At 39.5% G+C, this 6,598-nt stretch overlaps 1 long non-coding RNA gene across 1 annotated transcript; it reads left to right on the forward strand.

The window, feature by feature from the left end:
- Window positions 1-1,586: 1,586 nt before the first annotated feature.
- On the forward strand, window positions 1,587-5,682 carry LOC309797703. The gene is made up of 2 exons (XR_014292778.1): window positions 1,587-3,641; window positions 5,382-5,682. It is a non-coding gene; the product is annotated as an uncharacterized lncRNA (long non-coding RNA).
- Window positions 5,683-6,598: the final 916 nt, after the last annotated feature.

Here is a 6,598-nt window from a genome sequence, read left to right on the forward strand (position 1 = left end):
CTTAAAGGTTATACTCCATTTATAGTTATAAAATATTGGCTATATTTTCTGTGCTATGCAGTATATCCTTATAGCTCATTTTATAATAATAGTTTGTACCTCCTAGTCTCCTATCCCTATATTGTTCTTTTTTTTAAATTAAATACTTGTGTTCAAAAGTATTATTAATAAGTAATACATAAAGAGATATCTCTTTATCTAGTTTCTCACTAATCCCCTTAAATTACCTCATGACCAGCCTAGAACAAGTGCTGTTTATTTCTAGTTTGTGCCTCATGATATCACGACTATATGTCTTCATTTGTTCCTTTCACTCACCCTGCTACACGTTGAAACCTTGCTCACAGCATACACTGCCTCTTCCATGAACCCTTCCCCATACCCACCTTCCTTCTCATTTCAGATGTGTTTCTCCCTTGTCTAAATGCCTGTGGCACTTTCTATTTTGGTCTATCCTTTAGTTTGAAAATGATTTGCTGTTGTAAAATAACCCTAGGGAGCAGAGTCTTTGACTAACAACTTTTTATTACCTGAAACTCATAATACAGTGCCCAGCTATGTATATGCAAAGTAGACGTTCAGCAATTTGATTTTAGTGAAGAAATTAGCTATTATTTTCCAGGGGTGTATATCCAGCTACTCTAATATCCAAGTTAGGCTCTAAATAGTGTGTGCAGGTACATTTTAGTTTAAAATCCCTATATAATAATATAGTGAAAGTACATTCAAACAGTTATATTCAACAAAAGTTATTGTGAGCTTACATGCCCTTAAGTGGATATTGGCTCATCCGTATCAAAAAGCATAGTAAGCATTACAAAAGAAAACTTTAAAGAAGACATTGTACCAGCTTTCAGTATGCTTTCATTCTACGGAAAACAAGTAAGCAGGGGAAGATGTCTTGCATAAATAAGTACTAGTCTTAAAGCGCTCTGCTAGGTACTTTCATCTATGGTGTATAATTTCATCCTTCTACTATATGCTAATTTTACACTGAGACTCAGAGATCTTACCTAAATGGCAGAGATTCTTTCCACATTCACATGCTGTTCTTTGAAGTGTTAACGAGTGAAGGAAAACTATAAAAACATAATCAGAGTAGTTTAAAATGGTTTTGTGGTCAGGCTTTCCAGTGCTTTTTAAACTTTTGGGTCTTAACATCCCCTTTAATAATTCAATAAAGGCTATGCGTCCACTCCCCAAGTACATACACAACACACACACATAGAATTTTGCCTGTAATTGCAGGTGTTCGCGGGCCTAATAAAGCCCTCCTTTGCAAATGCTTTAAGGACATCTACGCTGGGCTCAGTTTTTCGTTTTGCTTGTTCTATGCTTAATATTTATATTTGTACCTATTAAAATTAAACACATTGTTATCTGTTATAGTTGAGATATAAACCTAAGCAGCTTCGTACTTTACAACTTTTCTTTTTGCATTTTTGTATTCTGTCCTTCTCTCTCACACAAACACACAAATTTATATAAATGAGATCAAATAATACTTTCCTGTGAAGAGAATGCTTAGAATTTATTCTTAACGATTTTTCTATATATCACACATCAGTGTTAGCTATAGTCATCATGTTGTACATTATGTCCATAGTATGTATTTATCTTACAATTGGAAGCTTGTACCTTTGACCATCTTCCTCCAATTTCCCCTCCCCTGACCCTCTGTCTCCTGTAACCACAGGTCTGATCTCTTTTTCTATGATTGTTTTCTTTTTTTTTAGGTTCCACATATAAGTGAGATCATATAGTGTTTGCCTTTCTTTCTCTGACTTATTTAACTTAGCATAAAGCCTTCAAGGTCCATTTCTGTTGTCTCAAATGGTAGCATTTCTTTGTTTTCTTACAGATGAATAATATTTCAGTGTGTGTGTGTGTATATACATATCATACGTATATATCTATAAATATATAAAACAACCTCTTTACCCATTTGTCCATCAATGGGCACTTAGATTGTTTCCCTGTCTTGGCTATTATAAATAATGCTGCTATGAACATGGGGGTGCAGATATCTTTTTGAGTTAGTGTTTTCATTTTCTTTGGATATATTCCCAGAAGTGGAGTTGCTAGATATATGGAGTTCTAGTCTTAATTTTTGAGGATCCTCCATACTGTTTTCCATACTGGCTTTACCAATCTACAATCCCACCAACAGCACAAGGCTTCCCTTTTCTCCACATCCTCACGAGCATTTGTTATCTCTTGACATTTTTGAGGATGACTGTTCTAACAGGTGTGAGGTAATATCTCAATGTGGTTTTAATGTGCATTTCCCTAATGACTAGTGGTATTGAGCATCTTTTCATGTACCTGTTGGCTTTTCGTGTGTCTTCTTTGGAGGAATGTCTAATCGGGTCCTTTGCTCATTTTTTTTAATTGGGTAATTTTTTTTTGCTATTGATTTGTATGAATTTTTAATTTATTTTGGATATTAACCCTTATCAGATATATGGTTTACAAATATGTTTTTCGCATTCTATAGGTTGTCTTTTCAATCACTTTGTTGATTTGTTTTTGTTTTCGTTTGCTGTGCAGAAGCTTTTTAGTTTGATGTAGTTCCATTTGTTTATTTTTTATTTTGTCGTTTGTGTTTTCAGTGTCATATCCAAAAAGTCATTACCAAACCCATGTAATGAGCTTTATTCCTATGTTTTCTTCTGGCAGTTGCATAGTTTCAGGTCTTACATTTGAGTCTTTAATCCAATTCAAGTTAGTTTTGTGAGTGGTATAAGATATTGGTCCAATTTCATTCTTTTACATGTGAATATCCAATTATCCCAGGGTTCCCTTGTATGTAACTTCTCTCTTTTCTCTTGCTGGTCTTAAAATTCTTTCTTTGTTTTTGACTTTTGATGATTTAATTGCAATGTGTCTCAGAGTAGCCCTATTTGAGTTCAACCTATTTGGGCTTGTTTGGACTTCATGGATATGGATGTCCATTTCTCATCCTAGGTTTGGGAAGGTTTCATCCACTATTGCTTTAAATATACTTTTTTTCCCTTTCTCTCTCTCTTTTCTTCTTCTGGGATTCCCATACATGAACATTGTTTACTTTATTGTGTCCCATAATTTCCATAGGCTTTCTTCACTCTTTTTATTCTTTTCCTTTTTGTTCCTTTCACTGGGTAATTTCTAAAGTCCTGTCCTCCAGTTTGCTGATTCTTTCTTCTGCATGGTCGAATCTACCTTTGAAACTTTCTATTGAATTCTTCAGTTCAGTTATTGTATTTTTAAAATCTAGTGTTCCTGTTTCTTTGATGTTGCTACTTCCTTGTCAAACTTCTTGTCTTGTTCAAGCATTGTTTTCCTAATTTCACTTAGCTGTCTGTGTTTTCTTGTAGTTCACTAAACTTCCTTAGGAGGATTATTCTGAAATCTTTGACAGTTCATAGATATTCTTTTTTTTTTTTTTTTGTGGTGTGTGGGCCTCTCACTGTTGTGGCCTCTCCCATTGAGGAGCACAGGCTCCGGACGTGCAGGCTCAGCAGCCATGGCTCATGGGCCCAGCCCGCTCTGCGGCATGTGGGATCCTCCCGGACCGGGGCACGAACCCGCATCCCCTGCATCGGCAGGCGGACTCTCAACCACTGCGCCACCAGGGAAGCCCAGATCTTCATTTTTTTAAGGTCAGTTATTGGAGTTTTATTACTTTCCTTTGGTGGTGTCCTATTTGCCTAATTTTTGTGATCCTTGATTCCTTACATTGGTATCTGCATATCTGAATAATTGGGCTCTTCCTCCAGACTTAACTGGGTATTATATTCAGTAGTAGTAGTACATGGGGCTATGAATTAGTTTCCTGGCAGAGAATCAGAGCTTGTATAGGACCTGGCTCTGGACAGGACCCAGAGCCTGGATAGTTCATTGTTTGGGAACCCAAATCAGGCCAGAGTGTGCACTTAATTCCCTGGTCAGGTGAGGGCACTGGTTTTGCCCTGCAGAAGGGGGAGGCCACAGGCTGTGCTGTCTGTTCAAGTGCCACTGTATCTAGGGCTGTTTAATGGGCTGTACAGCTTCCCATGTTCTCTGGTTAGGTTCCCCAGTTGGACGTGCTGAAGGCTGTATTCAGCGATGAGTAGGGCTATGAATTAGATTTCCTGCCTGGGTGCAGCAGGAGAAGCAACTCTAAAGCCAGTAAAGCTCTTTGTTGTCTTAACTCAAGCTGATCCACACTCCACGTTCTGTGGCTGAACAAGGCCACTGGCTTTGCTTTGCAGACTATCAGCTCTGTCTACCCTTCTCTAGGCTTGAGCACTGCTTGGCCGCACAGTTTCTAGGAGTTGTCACCAATCCTTCTAGTCAGATGGGCCAGGAAGACACTCTCCACAGCAGATGGGATGGGGCTAGTCCCAGTTCCTTTGCCTGGGTGGGATGAGGAGGGACCACTCCAGGCGACTCTTAATTTCTCAAACAGGCTCCCCAGTTGGGAGGAGCTGGGAGCTCCTCTCAGCCTTGGATATGAATTAATCTCCCTGCCTGTGCATGGTACAGGATCCCTCCACACCTGATACTGGCTCTGCTTTGTACCAGAGCCAGTGATGAGCTCTGGCTGCCTGCCTCTTGGCTGGAGCACGACTGGGCCAAATGGCTTCCAGGATTTATTGCCAGCCCTTTTGGTCAGATGGCCAGAAGACACTCTCCACAGTGGGTGGGCTGTGACTCTGCTCTTTCCCTGGGTATGGGCAAACCAGGTTCAAGGGCCAGATGCGTATCAGGTGGATCTGTACCCTGCTGAGTTCCCCGGTTGTAGTGTCCCACCAACCTGGCTCTGTAGATAAGCAAAGGTGCCAGTTGTGATCACTACTTGGGCACTGCAGGTATGAATTCCATCGGTCGCAATCCATGTGCTGGCTGTTGCATGCCCCTTCCCCCTTCATCACAGTCCAACTTTTAGTGGTCAAACCCTGCAGATTCCCCTGCAATCCCAGTGGAGCAGGTTAGAGCAGTGGCTCCCACAAAGCAACCCCAATGCTAGTGGTGGTGCTTGCTGTCCCCCAGTTCTCTTCTCCTACTGGAGGAACCAGAGGTTCAGGGGAGACCTCACCCATGGTGCTCCACTGGCTTGGGGGAGGGGCAGTGTGGTCAACGTGTAGCTCCTTTTCTCACCCTTCTAATGCAGTCTGTCTTGGTCTCTGTGGTGCCCGGGGGTGCTTCAGCCTCACCTCCATGTTCTAGGATTCTCTCAAATAGTGTCCTGTTTCCAAATAATTGTTAGTTGTTCCTCCTGTGGGGGACGTGGAGCCAGGAATGACCTTGGTGATGTCACCCCACTCTGGGCTTACTTTGACAATATGTGTGTCCTTTATAGCCCAGACATTTCTGGTACTTGAAATGAGGTTCTCCTTTTATTGTTCTCCCTGCTTTAGGACCTAAACTGGGAGCTCTTCATTAGCACTGGCACAAAGGCTGCTGAGATGACTAGGAAGCAAGTGCCAAGGAGGATAGTGAATCAAAGAACCTTGATTCATGGAAAAGGAATCCCAGAAGGAGCTCTAAACGTTACACATTCCAAAGGATTTATTCAGGGTTTTCCAATCAAAATCATTTTTACAAAAAAGAAACAGTTCTCAGACTTCGAGTAGTATACTGCCAAGTATGTGGAAGAACATTGCCAGCAGTTGAGTGGTGTGGTCTGCTTTGAAATATATTCAGTTTGCTTAGGATGGACATATGTCTACTTCAAAGTTACTATTTCTTTCTAGTAATGCTGTCTACAGTACTATATTTGCTTTTGGCAAGTTAAGAAAACAATGACATCCCTCCCAGGTTCTAAAACAATTACCAGCATAAAAATACATTAAACTTTTTAGCTGATACTTAAGGAAACCAGTACTAGCTAGCATTCCTACTGATGCTAGTATTCAAAGAGAGGCGTGACAAAACCATTAATCTAGAAAACACCAGGTTGGAAAGATGGAGAGAAAGAACTCAAGAGGACTACTTAAGCTGTTGCTTTCTTTACATGTCCCCAAATATGATAATAACCATATAAGCTCCTAAAATAAGTGCAATTTTATGCAAACTTCATAGTATGCCTAGTATGAGGTAAATTTGTACTTTATTTTATAGTATATTTTTATTTTTTATTTTGGTAAAATGTCCCATAATGTAAAATTTACCATTTTAACCATTTTTAAGTGTATCATTTATTGGTATTAAGTACATTCACAATGTTGAGCAACCATTACCATTATCCATTTTAAGACCTTTCTTGTTATCCCAAACAGAAACTGTACGCACTAAACAATAACCCCTTATTTCTCCCCTCCCCTTAGCCTCTGGTTAACTCTATTCTATTTTCTGGGTTTATAATTTGCCTATTCTAACTACCTCATATAAGTGGAATCATATAATAGTTGTCCTTTTGTGTCTGGCTTCTTTCACTTAACATAATGTTTTCAAAGTTTATCCATGTTATAGCATGTAGCAGCATTTCATTCCTTTTTAAAGCCATACAATGTATAGTGATTTTTAGTTGCAAAACACTTTTAGTACATTGTGTTTCTATTATATTAATGATATCTAGCATATATCACTACCATATTACCTTTAGTAGATGCCCAGTAATGTGTACTATGAGTGA

Source organism: Mesoplodon mirus (genome assembly GCF_964341445.2).
Source record: "Mesoplodon mirus genome assembly, contig: HAP1_SCAFFOLD_901, whole genome shotgun sequence".
NCBI lineage: Eukaryota > Metazoa > Chordata > Mammalia > Artiodactyla > Ziphiidae > Mesoplodon > Mesoplodon mirus.